The sequence below is a fragment of the Mus caroli genome, chromosome 9, assembly GCF_900094665.2.
Source record: "Mus caroli chromosome 9, CAROLI_EIJ_v1.1, whole genome shotgun sequence".
Classification (NCBI taxonomy): Eukaryota; Metazoa; Chordata; class Mammalia; order Rodentia; family Muridae; genus Mus; species Mus caroli.
Window position 1 is genome coordinate 71,105,333 of NC_034578.1, and position 17,135 is coordinate 71,122,467.

At 40.3% G+C, this 17,135-nt stretch overlaps 1 pseudogene; it reads left to right on the forward strand.

Annotated features, from left to right (window-relative positions):
* Positions 1 to 6,874: 6,874 nt before the first annotated feature.
* LOC115032077 lies at positions 6,875 to 6,993 on the forward strand (annotated as a pseudogene).
* The last annotated feature ends 10,142 nt before the right edge of the window (positions 6,994 to 17,135 follow it).

Sequence of the window (17,135 nt, forward strand, 5' to 3'; positions counted from 1 at the left end):
CTTTATAATTCCTGATATAATCCTTTCCGAATCCAGAGAAAGAACAAGGATTTCAGGGATGCATGGGTGGTACGATTTCCAGAGCAGAGAACCCAAGACAGAATACACAAAGAACAAACAAGTCCAAGACATTTATCTAGCAATAACCATGAGCTTGTGGCTAATACCAATCTGTCCACATATAAATCCTAGCAGGACAAGCTAGGGGGAAAAATTGTCCCATAAATAACAATTGCAGAAATCTGGAAAATGAAAAATTCAAGAGAACCATATGGCCTAGAGACTGTCAGGTTCCCAGGAGTCAGAGTAAAAAGGCTCGGTGATCGCAAACTGTGCTATTCAAAAACTACACAAAAGACAGGCATCAGAACTGTAGATAATATGATGGTTTCTTTATACGTACACTAATCAAGAGAGTTTTAAAATAAGTTTCAAAACAATCACAGTGTCCGTATCTGTGAAACATACTCAGAACAAAATCCTGTGCTCTTCATAAGAAAACAACAGAGTCTAGTGGTACAAACAGAAGATAAAGATGCCTGGCATTCAAACTGACATACCCAGATAGGTAATGAAGTAGGAGTGCTGTAGCCAATAACAGGAAGCAGAAGCCAGGCTGTGGAAACATACCGAGACATGAGAGAAATGGCGAGACAAATAAATAAGGGTGCCCAGCCGCTTTGCTTAAGTGCTCCGTTTACTCAGGGAAGAGAAATGAAAATGATCAGAGAATTAGAAGATATAAAACCGAGAGCCTAAAGAGATACAAAACTAAATGGTCTGAAATGAAACCATCTCTGGAGGGCTGGGAATGCAGCTCAGTGCAGAACAGAAGCCTACAGAACTCCAAATAGACTGGACCAGAAAAGAAATACCTCCCGACACATAATAATCAGAACAACAAATGCTCTAAATAAAGATAGAATACTAAAAGCAGTAAGAGAAAAAGGCCAAGTAACATATAAAGGCAAGCCTATCAGAATTACACCAGATTTTTCACCAGAGACTATGAAAGCCAGAAGATCCTGGACGGATGTTATACAGACACTAAAAGAACACAAATTCCAGCCCAGGCTACTATACCCAGCCAAACTCTCAATTAACATAGATGGAGAAACCAAAGTATTCCACGACAAAACCAAATTCACACATTATCTCTCCACGAATCCAGCCCTTCAAAGGATAATAACAGAAAAAAACCAATACAAGGACAGGAACCACGCCCTAGAAACAAGAAGGTAATCCCTCAACAAACCTAAAAGAAGACAGCCACAAGAACAGAATGCCAACTTTAACAACAAAAATAACAGGAAACAACAATTACTNTTCCTTAATATCTCTTAATATCAATGGACTCAACTCCCCAATAAAAAGACATAGACTAACAAACTGGCTACACAAACATGGAGAGTATAGTCTAACGTTCTCCAAACCATAGCATGTTAGGAACGGTACCTTAATCTTAAATATAAAAGCACAGAGGCACTGGTGAATGTTTATTACATAAACTCTACTTATAATAAAAAATATAAAGTCTCCTTCATGGGAGGCAAGATAGACTTTGTTATGAGAAATACTAAAGAAATAGAGAAAATGAAGATTAGCGTTCATTTATCAGGAGATACGGAAATTAAAAAAAAAAATCACTAACTAATGGCCTAGTGTCTAAATGAAGTCCCACAGAGGAAATGCATAAATGCCATAATTATGTTAAAACCATCATTATGTTTAGTGGTGTTTATATTTAATGTCTATAGCAGTTGACAGGGTAAAGTGAAAGAAAAATGAAAAGAGATATACAAGATATAAAAAGATACTAAGAATCAACTTACTCTAATTGATACAAGGAGCATCCAGTCAAGTGCTGTAGAATATACTTCCTTTCCAAGTAAGCACTGAATTTCCACTAATAAGCACCATATGCTGATGTACAAGTCTTAATAAACGTAAATTGGACAAAATGATCCTAAGTATGTCATCTACACAACACAATTAAATGTAATTAAAGTTAACAGTAGCATAGAACATGATCTCAAAGACCCCAGAATAATTTGGGGCTCTACAGAGTCGTTTTGAAAAAGGAATTGTAAGTAAACTAAAAGTAATTTTAATAAATGAAACTGAAAGCCCATCAAATATATTATTTGGAGGGCATAGCCATGGACTAAAAGCAATAATCTAACATTTTCATGAAGATGCTCTTAAGTGAGGCACAAAATAAATGGAAGTTAATTAGAAGGAAACTTAATAAAATCAAAAGCATAAATCAGAGAAACCAAAAAAAAAAAAAATCATAGAGAAAATTGTTCCAAAACTAATTTTCTGAAAAGATTAACTAGATAGATAAGTCAGTAGATGGGATGACCAAGTAAAGGCAGCATGGAGCTAGCAGAAAGGATACAAACAAGATGCCAGCGCCTGGAACAAAGGAGGAGACACTGCTACAGTCTCCACAGCCAGTATGATGAACTTTGGCCCTTGAATGACCAGTGGGAGAAACGTTCGTGCTCATCAAGACTAACAATGGCAAGATTGTGGAGTGCTTTGATCACTTTGTTTTGGAAATTCAAGTTCACCGTAACCTTGTTAACTATTACTGAAAGGTTGTCACTAGGCGGAGAAGAGTTGCCTACTGTGCTGCATGCCCTGTGTTTAAGCTTTCCACCTCACCATGGGTGCTGACTTGTACTCCTGGGTGATGATGGTCTTGAAGTCTAATCCCCTGGGTTTAACAGCTGTGTCCTTCTACTTAGGAAAGTTACAGAAAGTCAGCTAATGAAACACTTTGCCTAGGTCATGTCCCATCATCTGCTTCTTTTTGTCAGAGTTAGTTGACACTAGCCATTTATACACAAACTGACCGACCCTAATAGTGAAAGCCTGACAGTTCAGCTCTCCTATGAGATTCTAGGATCATTCCTGAATATGGGCAATTGAAAATTAAAATTTTACAAAATAGATGGAGGGCTGGAGAGATGGTTCAGTCTGTATGAGCACTGATTGCTCTTCCATAGGTCTTGAGTTCAATTCCCAGCACCACATGGTGGCTCACAATCATCTGTAATGACATCTGCTCTTCTCTTCTGGTATGTCTGAAGACAGCTACAGTGTACTCATATAAATAAAATAAATCTTTTAAAAATTAAAATTTAAAAATAAAATATATAGAGAATTCTTTACATGTATTTGTCTTTTTAATCAGTGACCCAAGTTTATGATTTTGGGGTATTTTTACAGTTCTTCCCCTCTGGTCCAATTCTCCACTCACATTCCTGAGTGAGTTAAGACCACAGCTCTACCCTGGGCTTCTGAGTTCAGGACTCCTGTTCTCAACCCAGCCATCTACCTGGGGGTCCTGAGAGAGTTGCTCTCAGAAGCCAGGCTTACATGCTTACAACCTCTGAGTTCCATCCTCTTGTTGGCATGCTCACAGGGATAGCCAACCCTTAGGCTTCTCTATGGCATACTGTCATCTATACATTTCACACTTGAGAACCACTAAATTGTTACAAGTTAACAATAACAATAATTATAATAATAATAATGTATTTTCAGGTGATAATGTTTTATTGGGCAACAGCCACAGCTATCCTAGACTAGGAGTTAGATTCTGCTGAAGGCTATCACAGACCATCTTTTCCTTGCAATGTGTACTTGACAAAACACCAAACTAATTGTTCCTTACCTTTCCAGAAAAACAACTTCAGAAAATTAGCTGGATTAAAATAAAACATCTTTTCTCTATTGGACACTTTAAAATTCTCAAATATTTATTATTCATTAAAACTCTCTAAAATGTCTCAAAGCAAATAGAGATTACAGAATTAATATAGATACATATGCATGAATGACTTAAATCTTGTTTTACTTAACATGAACAAGACTCTTCAAATAAATACGAAAATTCTATATAAGTATGGAACCCGAGTACTTTGGTAAGTACATAGCTGAAATTCAAATCAAGGAAGGCTGCCGTGTCTCTAATCTCGTGAGCCCATTAGTTACATTAGTTATTTTTAATCTAAGTAAAGCCCAAAGCATGCCACAAAAACAAATTTGGGGGGTGGTGGGAGCAGGTGAGTGGATGGGATGGGATTGAGGGTGGAGCAGTGCTGATTTCAATACTCGTTAGTCAAGTGCTGCAAATCTCATCTCTTACAAGGTGAGACAGCAAGCTTAATAATAAAGGTTCTGCCTAGCAATAGAAATGAAGTTCTGGGTCTACCCCAGTTCAAATATATCTCACTAAAATAACAGCTCCCTGGATTCATAACATTGTGGGAAACTAACAAGCAAAAAAAAAATGGCTAACAGAGCAGCCCTACTTCATATGAGCACTAAATCACAGACAAGTTTCTGGCAGTCAGATTGGGCACAGCCTCATGCTGTGCATAATTAATCATCCACTGAGAGGCTCACACTAAGCCTTGAATCCCCAAAGTGGTAATCCACAGACACTCAGTAAGTTGTATGAGTGACGAGTCAGGGTCCTGATTAGCTTCCGTCCCACAGAGGGCGGTGTTAAAAAGCTGTGGGCGAAGGCACTGCGGCTGCCTGGCCTTACAATTGACTTCAGAATGTCTTCCGGTTCTAATGGTGTGGCTGTGTTTATTTTTTGAGACTCACATCATTTTTTTCCCCATATTGTCCTAAACTGAACAATCAGTTTTTGTCTCTAGAGTTCATTTACATTTACACAGCTTTCTCTGAGGTCGCTGGAGCTTTGGCCCATCTATTCAGGCTCAGGTGGCAACACCTGAGCTTGTCACTGGTGTGATCATGAAAAAGTTGAATAAACCTGTCAACAACCACACTGACTTTAACAAATACTAACACAGCTTCTATTGGCTCCAGGTTGTACCCATCCCCAGTGATGCTCCCTGACCCTGTAACAACCTCCTGAGAAAGCTTCATGTTGCCACGACTGTCAGGTAAACGTAAAGGGTAGAGTGTCTATTCTAAGAGAGAGGGACTCCTCGGCTAGCTTTCTTAGTGGCGCCCCTTTCCATTCAAGTTTAGGTAATTAGAACAAAACCAAAACAGAGGACACAATAGAGCCCATGCCCCAAACCACCATTCTTCTCCCTTTACACTGATTTAAACACAAAGTTCTTCCCTAGAATCTTCCAGAAATTCTTCCCACCTAGCTTACATAAAAGTTGACAGGTAAGAAGCTGTAACCCTCTGTGCAGAACCTGATGCCATACATCGCCATGGCAACAGTAACCCCAGAGGGAAGAGATGCAAATTTTGTCCTGAAAATTAATCTGCAGCAGTGACAATTGCTTTTCCTATCTGTGGCAAATTGTTTAAATCCAGATAAGACCCTTGACGATACCCGAGCCCATTTTCAGTAAACAAAACTGCTCGACTATGGAAAGAAAACATTATTTTTCCCTCAACCAATCACAAATTCTCAATTCCCAGGCTCCTTTAGGGCCAGTATCCCTGTACCACATGAGACACCATGCTTGTAATAATATTGGGTTGGGAATTACTTACACATTAGTTCCTAGCTAATCTATCCTACATTTTGATTGCACTCCTAAAGTGTCTATTAGATGTCTATTGTGCTCACAAAATAATAACATCTTGAGAAAGAGTATGAGAAATAAGAAAACTCACCCAAGGTATCTTTCTAGGAAAGAAAAATACATGTTTCTTGGCTTTTCCTGTGGCTGTGCCTCTCAGGATTCAAATGGAAGAGCAGTCTACAGAGGAGAACGCATAGGCTCTGGATTCTCAAATAAACTGGATGTTGAATCCTAGCTGCACTGGTTGTTAGTCAAATGCTCAAGTTTCTTAACACAAACTAACTTCATGGTTTAAAATGTAAAATTTGCAATTAGTCACACTTCATATTTTCAGGGTTACTAAGAACATTATAGATAATGTGTATGAATGTCTTATATAATAATAACAGAAGACAGATCCAAGAGACTTTGTGTACTGCTTACAATACCAGAACTCCTGGTGTTCACGTCTCTTGATGGCTCTGAGATGGACCACCCCTCTGAACCTGGCACTTACACTTGGCATCTGGAATCTACGGTCAGGATCACCTGAGCATTGTCCAGGCTATGCTTCAGAATTCTGCTTTGCCCAAACTTGTAATTATTCACACGTGATTATCTTTGTCTCTCCACTCCAGCCTGGAAGCTTACAGCTACCTTCCTCTCTTCCTCTTTTCAAGGATAAAATGGGAGGGATCCTGGCCAACAAATCGCACAGGAGTCACAAGACTCAGGCATCAAGCCAAAAAGATGTCAAGTTCACCCTTTGCTGCTCCGTGCTGTTTTAATCCTGTCCTGGGGCTTTAGCCCAGGGGCTTGGTCTTTGTCTTGCTCAGACCCTGCAGGCTTCTTCTCTGGATCTTTTCACTCGTTCATGTTTTCCCCATTTGTGACTTGAATTCCCCTTGGCTAGTAGCGATCTCAACATTATCATTTCTTACAGAAGACTGGCAAGTTCCTTCACGGAAAACTTTTAATGAATTATTTACTGTAGACCATTATCTCTCTTTGATAGAACAGAGATTCCATTAAGGAACAATTTTTTAAAAGATTTATTTATTATTATACGTAAGTACATTTACATTATAGCTGTCTTCAGATGCGCCAGATCTCATGTGGTTGCTGGGATTTGAACTCAGGACCTTCAGAGGAGCAGTCAGTGCTCTTACCTGCTGAGACATCTTGCCAGTCCCCAAGGAATGATCCTGAAATATGTAGAACAAGATGTTTTCAGGTACCCAAACCTTTTCCTCATAGCTAAACTACTGTCATGGATCCTTCTTAGGGGTATAAATTTACTGTAGGAAGCAAATGTTTATCACTAATAACAAATGCTATTGATGATTGAGAATTTATGTATTGTCTACAACTATACCTCCCTGAGCATGCCCAATCTCATCTGATCTCGGGAGCTAAGCAGGGTCTGGCCTGGTTTGTACTTGAATGGGAGACTGCCTGGGAATACCAGGTGCTGTAGGCTTTTTAAAATAAAAAATAAAAAATAAAAAATAAATAAATAAAATGTATATGTTGTTGAAAAAGTTGAGTACATAATGTGGATGCCTAATGGTGAAGAAACTGATTTTTTTTTTTATCCTAGTAAAATGTACTTGGTTACCAGTAACAAATCCCTTGAAATGTCTGCAGTTTTCAGAAACTGGGAGATGTGAACTTCAGCTGTGGGAGTAGTATGTGGAGGGATAAAAAGAATCTAACTGCTGGCAAGAACAAGGAGAAGGGACACCATATCTATTTACACCATGTTCATTTCTACTCTATCTATCTATCTATCTATCTATTTATCTATCATCTATCAATTATTGTCTGTTTGTCATCTATAGATCATCTATTTATCTATCTACCTATCAATCATTCTCTATTATCATCTCTTAATCAATCATCTATTTATCTATCCACCTTATCTGTCTATTTATCTACCTATCAATCATTGTCTATCATTTATAGATCATCTACCTATCTGTCATCTATCTATTGCCTATTGTCTATCATCAATCACCTATATATTGGCTGTCTACCACTATTATCTAGCATCTATGATCTATGATCATCTATCATGTCTTTAATCTATCACCTACCTACCTATCTTTCTTTTAATCAATCATCTATTATTTATTCTGTGTCTTACAGGTAGCACAGATATCCTATAAAAGAGTTCTTACCCTATATATAAAAGATATCCTATAAAATGTTCAGGTAAATTTAAATTTATTAAAAATATAATTAAAATTGAATTTGAGATATAAGGGTATTTAATATCAGAGCAGAATTTGGTGTACATCCTACATTGTGTAGCCTCCAACAGATGTGACATCTATTCACAGTAAGAGATGCATCTGAAAAGAAGTGAGCTCAACCTGATAAAATAATATTTGAAAATTTTAGTGTCATAGTTAATGATAGTAAATCATTTCCTTAATAATGGAGATGACTATTAATGTAAAATTACTAATTTTATAAAGCGTGCAAATAAACTAGAATTATGAGAATTTTAAAAGCATTAAAAATATGTAAGTAATTGTACTGGCTGGTTTTGTGAGTCAACTTGCCACAAACTGAAGTTATCACAGAGAAAGGAGCCTCCCTTGAGGAAATGCCTCCATGAGATCCAGCTGTAAAGCATTTTCTCAATTAGTGATCAAGGCAGGGAGGGCCCCTTGTGGGTGGTGTCATCCTTAGGCTGGTAGTCTTGGGTTCTATAAGAAAGCAAGCTGAGCAAGCCAGGGGAAGTGAGTCAGTAAGTAACATCCCTCCATGGTCCCTGCATCAGCTCCTGCTTCCTGACCTACTTGAGTTCTAGTCCTGACTTCCTTTAGTGATGAACAGCAATGTGAAAACGTAAGCTGAATAAACCCTTTCCTCCCCAACTTGCTTCTTAGTCACGATGTTTTGTGCAGGAATAGAAGCCCTGACTAAGACAGTGATGAACAAATATGTTTAATTTTTATGTAAAAAGATAGTATGTTCTATAATTTATCATTCATCCAGTCTGCTGAGGGACATCCAGGATGGCTCCATTTCTGTGCTATTGTGAATAATGCATTTTTAACTAACACTTTCAATGAAGTTACAATCAAGATACAAAATCCAGAAACTATCATATGTATCAATAACAAACTTATAAAGAAAATGATATATTAAAAAATTCCAATCACAATTGCCCCCTTCCAACATCTAGGAATTTTAATATAGTAAGTAGTTTACAGAATAAGGGAAATCCTAAAAAATAAATAAATAAATAAATAAATAAATAAAATGAAATAAAAAACTCCAATCACAATTGCCCCCCTCCAACATCTAGGAATTAGCCTCACCAAGGAAGTGAAAACCTTTCTCAATGAACATTTAAAACTCTAAGCAGAGAAGACACCAGTCAATAGAGAGGTGGTCGGTCTATTCCATGCTTCTGGCTTGGCCGACTTGACCTTGTAAAGTGGCTTTACTGCTCCTAAATCTACATGTTCAACACAATCACCACTGAGAGGCCTACGACAATCTCAGAAAAGTAGGAAAGGCAAATCTGATTTGGAGACGTATTTCATGCTGATTTGTGATTCTAGAATAGGGAGGCCCTAGTCTGTAATAGAATGGGTGTTCCCATGAAGAGGGAAGAATTGAGTCTACAGGAATCAAAGGACTGAAGAAAACAAGCAGGACAAAGAGCAGCTCGGTCTTTGCAGAGATAAAGCAGGGGGAACAGAGCCCTTCTGGTTGTCCCTACTGAGGCTCTACATAACTGGCACCTGTGTTGGAAAAATTGCCCATTTCAAAATGTGGTTGAGTTATGGGACACCATGATCCACATCCTATTTCTCCCAAACTTTGCATCATATTGGAATCCTTGATGTCAAAATCTTTATGAGAGTCCACAGTTTGGTAAGGGCCTGCTCTGCTGAACTCTAGCACTCTGATTCTTCAGAGAACAGAGCAGAGCGGGTTAGCCGGCAGCTTCACCGTCCAGCCATTGCAGCAATCTGTGTATATCTAGCGCTGGGGTAGGAGCGCTGAAGTGAGATCCTGAAGAAGTCAGTCTTACAGTCCACAGATTACAAAATGAAAATAGGTATCCAGGCACCTGTATTAGGTACAGGTTCTCACTGCTATGCTGAAACACGCAATAAGAGCAGCCTAAGGAAGAAATGCTTTATTTTGGCTCCCAATCTAAAGATGCAGTCTGTCAGGGTGGGGAGGCATGGCAACAGAAAGGGGTAACAGAGCCTCCTCAGTGAGAAGCAGAGATGGATGCGGGTGCTCAGTGCACTGTCTCCTTCTTATCCAGTCCAGGATCCTAGCACATGGTGCCCTCCACTTTTAGGGTGGGTCCACTCACCTCAATTGGCACCATCTATGAACCCTTCACATAAATGCCAGGAAGTCTGTTTCCTGGGACACTGTTGATCCTGACAGCCTGACCATTGATATTAACCATCCTGTTTGTTAACAATAACAGGTTTCTTTCTCCCTTGCATAAACTTGATCATCTCTGAAAATAAAATTTTAATTTGTTTGTATATAAAGAGCTTTGTTAATGAAAAAATTTATTCATGGAAGAAAGTTATTAAAATTTTGTTATTAACATGCATTTAAAATTAAATGGGAAAACTAAATAGATTTTTCTTTTTCTTTTTTTTAAAAGAATAAGATGCTGGACTTGGGCCTGGAAAGATGGTCCTGCAGGTAAGAGCACTTGCTGTTCTTACAGATGACCCAAGTTTGATCCCCAGCATCTACACCAGGTAGTAGACACTGTTGTAACTCCAGTTCCAGGAGATCTGGGCTCTCTTCTAGCTTCCATGGGTACACATACATAGATACACACACACACACACACACACACACACACACACACAAAGACATATACACATATACCTAAATTAAAAAATTAATATTTTTGCTTGCATACTTTTGTATTCAAAGGCCTATCTAGCTTCAGATAGAAGGAGGTAGCTCTGTGCTCTAAGGTCAGAGGCAAGGGCCCCAGGTCACAAGTCTCCATTCTTCAGAGACTTGTGAAGACCAAGATTCTAAAGTGTTCATATCTCAGGGAGGAGGGCTTGATTCACTTTCTGGTTTTTCTGAGCTATCGCATATTTCCAGAATCCTAATCTGTTGTGTAAAGCCATATCCTCTTTCTTGACTTGGATGGTTTTGATTGGGGGGGGTATTTTTTATTTATTCACTTTACATCCTGCTTACTGTCCCCTCCCACTCACACCACCCTCCTGCAATCCCTTCCCCATCCCCCATCCCCATCCCCTTCTCCTTGGAGTGGGTGGGGTCCCCAAGGTATCCACCCACCCTGGCACACCAGGTCTCTGTAAGGCTAGGTGCATCCCCTCCCACTGAGGCCAGACAAAGCAGCCCAGCTAGAAGAACATATCCCACACACACGCAACAGCTTTTGGGAGAGCCCCTGCTCTAACTGTTTGAGACCCGCATGAAAACCAAGCTGCATATCTGCTACAACTGGGGATGAGGGCAGCTAGGTCTAACCTGTGTATGTTCTTTGCTTGGTGGCTCGGTCTCTGAGAGCAGCAAGGGTCCAGGTTAGTTTGCTCTGTTGGTCTTGCTGTCCTTCTTTCTATTGAATGCTTTATATTCATCTCTACCATTAGGATGCTAGTGTTATTGTAAGAAGGAGTTTCCAGATTCAACTCTCACAGCCTGCCTGGGAACTTCCACTTTGCCACCTATAGCCTTTCTCCAGCCACTTCCTGTTCCATATCCTGACACTTTCTATGTCTCCATCCTGTCTTCTCTTTGCACCCACTGTATCCTTTAGTTAGGTGCCACCTTTCCATTTCAAAGACATTTAAAAATAACTGAACTGGTTTGTCTCCAGCATGCTCACAGATGACAGATCCCTTCCTTCCTTTCCACATATTCCTGGATCCATTTCCTTCCTCCCTACCTCTTCCCAAGCCTACTCCTTCCTTCCTGGCTACCTCTGTCTAGCCAGTGTTGCCCTCTCCATCCTGAAGTGTTAACTGTCAAGTCATCCAGCTCTGCATATGATGAGACACCCCAGGTGCTCTGTGTCCTGCTAAACCCTGACAACAGCAAGGTGAAAGAATACATGTGGAAAGCTAAGGACACTTGGGCAAAGAGACCACCATGAGGACTGCATAAAAGCCCAGGGGAACAAAGGTGTTATAAATAAAGAAGTCTAACAAAGGGCATATACGGTGGGCAGGAAGGAGTTAAAGATGCTTTCTGCTTGTCCTAAGCAGTGGCATGTTACTGCCAAGTCTCATTCATACAGTTTCTATTCATTTAGGAGAGAAGATGGATTTGAGCACATAGGGTGTTTTTGGGTCGATAGCAATCTTCCTACATCCCTGCCTGCTTGCCTTGAATCATAAACAAAGATGCTTATTGTCTGCAGGAATGCCAGAGCATTCTCTGTAACTCCCAGTTACCTACAGCATGCCTCTAGGCAGCAGACGCCTCTCCTTCCTAGCACTGGCTCTAGTGATAATTGTCTTTTCAAACCCGTTGTCATGTACAGCGCCTGCCTGTGAACGCCACGGGTCAGCCTGGGCTGTTTTCCCCATGCTCTGTGTTCAGTACCTTGCACAGAGCCTCAGATACTAAAATTCTCACCAACTGTATCTGGAGAACAGAACCAGTCATTGACAAGGCTATTATTCACAAACTAGTGGATGGCTTTAGCTCAGTTCTCTCATGGAACAATCCTATCTTAAACCCGTGAAAAGAATGTTTGAGAGCTGGAAGATACAAAGTCCGAGATTTGAAGAGATTTGAACTCAGGTCTGTCTGGCCTTGCTGCAGACAACACACTCTTGGCTCATAGGTTGTTTGCCTCATTCTGAGATCTAGATACATTTTTCCCAAGGAAAAGTACAAACACTGATGTAATGAACTCCAGGACCAGCGGGTGCAGGAAGCTGCAGACAGGCTGAAGAGACATTTTTAGCTGTGACATCTGACACGGAGAGCAGAAGCCCTAGATCCCTGCCAGCTCTTATTTCAGAAGGGTAAGAACCCACTTAAATACCCCAGGAAGGAGGCTGTGTACACAATCACTATACACTTAGGTGAGGGGACACTAATCATTGAGCGTTCTGTTTTATTAAGATGCAGGAGTGTTCATGGTGCATATCAATTAGAAAAGGCAGATTATGTAATGACTCCAGTCTTAACTTTGGAAGAAAGAACACGCACCGTATATATGTTGATGGAGGGTGCACACTAGAAGAATCCACCAAAAAATGTTAGTGGTTATAAGCAAGAAAATCACAGATGACTTTAACTTTCTTTCTAGTTTTTCACATATCCTATGATTATTAGGTATTACTTTTAAATTCTTATGAATAAAATTTATCATGAGTATATAGATAAAATATAGAAGCTGGCACAAAATACCAATTGAGGATGTCTCTGCATATTAAAATACTGGTTTAATTTATTTATTAATAATTATTTTAAAGCATCAGGCAATTGGGGTTGGAAAGATAACTCATTGCAGTGGTTCTCAAACTATGGGTCAATTACTAGAATTAATAGAATGACCTATTCATGGGGGTCACATATTAGATATCCTGTATTTTAGATATTTACACTATAGTTCATTACTAGCAAAATTACAGTTATGAAGTATCAATGAAAATAATTTCAGCCGGGCGTGGTGGCACATGCCTTTAATCCCAGCACTCGGGAGGCAGAGGCAGGCGGATTTCTGAGTTCGAGGCCAGCCTGGTCTACAAAGTGAGTTCCAGGGCAGCCAGGGCTATACAGAGAAACCCTGTCTTGAAAAACCAAAAAAAAAAAAAAAAAAAAAAAAAGATTTAAAAAAAAAGAAAATAATTTCATGGTTGGGGATCACCACAACAGGAGGGACTGTATTAAAGGATCGCTGCATTAGGAAGGCTGAGAACCCTGGCTTAGTGGATAAGGGCAGTGATTGCTATAGCAGAGGTCTCATGTTCAGTCTCCAGCACCTACAGGGAGGCTCACAAGGATCTGTCGCAGACAGTGCCAGAGGATTTATCTCCCTCTACTGGCCAACATGAGGACTGCAAGCACTCAGTGCACTGCAAACAGGGAGCACATGTACATATAAAAAAGAGACGAGGGGCTGGTGAGATGGCTCAGTGAGTAAGAGCACCCGGCTGCTCTTCCGAAGGTCCAGAGTTCAAATCCCAGCAACCACATGGTGGCTCACAACCACCCGAAATGAGATCTGACGCCCTCTTCTGGTGTGTCTGAAGACAGCTACAGTGTACTTACAAATAATAAATAAATAAATAAATAAAAAAGAGACGAATAAATCTTTCTATAAAACCGCACTATCAAAAGACTTATAAAGCTGCAATAGAATGAATTGATTGCTCTTAAATATGGCTTCATGACTTTGGATTTCTTACATTCCACATAATTATGCTCCCAAAAATGATGCTCTCATCAAATACACATGTGGAATCATTGCATTAAATTTGGAGTTTTAGTAATTTATCTAATAACAACTTACAAATGTATATACCGAAAATATGAACGTCAAATCAATGAACAGTCAGGCTGATGACGTTGCTAAGCATTGCAGTCTTTACAGCCATGTCGGATTTATTTTCACAGTTTCTCTGCATTTGGCTACCCTCTGTGCTGGCTTCGTTCCCAGCTTAGATCGGGACTCCTGCTAGGAGTCAATCAACTGCTGAAAACACAGAGATCTGGAGACCAGAAGACTGGAAAAAAGTCACTTGCACAATGAGCCAATAGTATCGCCATCTGACCAGCTGTGTGCAAGGGGAAGGAGGCAGAGTCCCTGCCATGGAGCGCAGACTGGACCATAGGCTCCCGAGGGAAGCTACAGGAGGTCCAGAGGTGAGCCTGGTCTAGATCAGCATCCTTACTCTGTCTCTACTGCTAGTCTTTTCAATTTGATGCCTCCTGGATGCTTCACCATTGACTACCTCATGGAATTCCCTATGGCTTCATGTCCTTTGCTCAATACTGCCCATTATGAACAGGTTCTAACATTTCCTTTGTCATGTTCAACTACCCAATGAGAACATCCGCTAGCCTCCTTGACCCAGGAAATCCATCCCTGTACAAGAGTCTCAGACTGGACATTTCTAAAGATTCCTGAAATTAACCACATGCCTTCCACCCGCCAGTGAACTGCATGGAAATTCAGGCTACCATGGGGCTTTACTAAGGTATGTGGCTTACCTGACAGTCAGTTTTCCTGTATTTATAAACATGGAACAGGAAACAGTAAGAACAAAAAAATTGAACAGAAAATATGTAAATATGGGTCACTGAGTAATACAGAGGCAGAGAATCAACCTGCTCCAGAAATGAGAGTCAGGGGTCTTCAACATAGCCATCCCACAACCCCCTTTACTGAAGCCCACTCCCATAATTTCCACCACTGAAGTCCACTCCCACAAGCTCTTTTGCTAAAGGCCACCATGAGGAAAACCTTCTCCCTGGAGAATCAAAGATTAATCAGGGTCAAAGAAATGTTACACCCAGAAGTTATAAGGCTCCTGCTTACAGACCAGAATGGAGTATCTGGGATCCAGAATTTTTATTTCAGAGGCTGCAATCCTGATTTCAAAACCTGCAGAAGACATCCAAGAAGTCCTCAGCCCTACTACCTCCAATTCATGCATGAGGGCACAGACAGAAAGGATTTGGTCTAGAGTCCAGGGCAGGCCTTAGTCGAAGTTTAAAAGAAGTATCAATAACTATGAACATCTTATAGATAATGATAGTTGATCCCTAGTAAAATTAAATTTACTTTATGCAACTGATAATAGCAGGTTTTTATCCAGACCTGTTGAAATTTATGGCACCATGATAAATACACTGACATACTTCCCTGTTGGAGACCTGAGAGTAATGCTCGTTTTTCTGTCATTAGGGAGTCCATGGGGACATTTCCCTCTGCTCACAGCTTGTACACATTATGAACCCAATACACAAGTGACCTTCTCAAAAATTGCATCATTCTTTTAATGAGATAGATTAATACTGAATATACATACAATTCAACTGCTGTTCATTAGGTACCTACATTAGTCACCCCTCAGTATTTCCAAGACCAGCTCATTAATCTTCATTAATTTAGATGCAAGCTTCAGTACATAAAATCTGCTCAGCTTACATAACTTCACTGTGCAAAGACTGTTACACCAAATAATGCTGTAGCAGGCGACTTGAGACACTTCTATGTAGTTTGCCCAGTTTTGATTCTTTTTTATAAAATTCTCCCTAATATTTGAAGAATAAATGGAGGGCATATAATGATGTGTAAAACATACTAACTCATCCTTGGGAGGGAGACGGGAAAGGGTCAGGCACAGGAAAACGAATGGTGAGATAAGAGGAACTGGATGAAAGTAACAAAAACGTTGAGTCAAAACGTTAATTTGGAATTGAGTCGATGGCTTGGTGGTTAAAGCTCTTGTGACATAAGCATGAGGGCCAGAATGATCTCCAGAACCCAGTAAATGGTGGGGCGGTGGTGGCACACGCCTTTAATCCCAGCATTTAGGAAGCAGAGGCAGGCGGATTTCTGAGTTTGAGGCCAGTCTGGTCTACAAAGTGAGTTCCAGGACAGCCAGGGCTATACAGAGGTCTCGAAAAAAACAAAACAAAACAAAATAAAGCAAAACAGAACCCAGTAAATGTCAGATGGGCATGGCAGCCTACCTGTAATTCCAGCCTCAGAAGGCAGAGACAGAGGCAACCCAGAGCTACCCTCTAGGGAGACCAGCCATATAAGTGAGATGGAGGGTTTGCGGAGAAAGTGTGCCTCATTGGATAAGTTAGAAATGACAGGATGATACCTGGCATGGACCTTGGACTTCTACATGCATATACACATGTGCATGAGAACCCAGAAATGTGTGCCCTCACAATAAGGAAATTTGCACACAACATAGGCAGACACACACACACACATACACACATAGGAAAAAGAGAAAAAAAGTTTAAAATACTGGCTTGCCAACTATAGTGGACCAGAACCTTGTGTTTTTAACAGAAAGGGAGTGCCATGTTCTTGGCCCCCTTCTTCTTGCCTCCAAGAACATACTGGTCTGTTTCTTTGACTCTCTACAGCACAGCCTAATGGCTGGCAAGTTCAGACTGAGTAGAGAGCAGCCCACCCTGCATCTCACCTCATGAGTGGTCCATTCTAACAGCTGTGAACGGACAAATTCCTCTTTACACCTATGAGACAATGAGCAGTATTCTCTAAGACTGCAGACACAGATGAGACAGAGTGCTCACCTCACATGCACAGAGCCCTGAACTCTGGACTCTGTACCACACAGAAAGTCAGTGTCCCTAGAAAGAAGCATGCATTTCCTGACACAGTCCACCACAGATGTCTGTCTCTCCTGTTATATGTGGAAATGAAGCTATAAGGGGAAAGACGTGACTTCAGGACATAGACTGGGGCAGGCATATACTTTAGGATTCACTTCAAATGATCATGACATACCCAGTTAAGCGTGAGTGGCTAAGACCCATGTTCACCTGTACTCAATTCATAGTATTTCTTAACAGTTTCTTATTATTAAAAATTCTATTGATTTGTTGAGAAAATATGAAATCTTCAAACTGATTTGA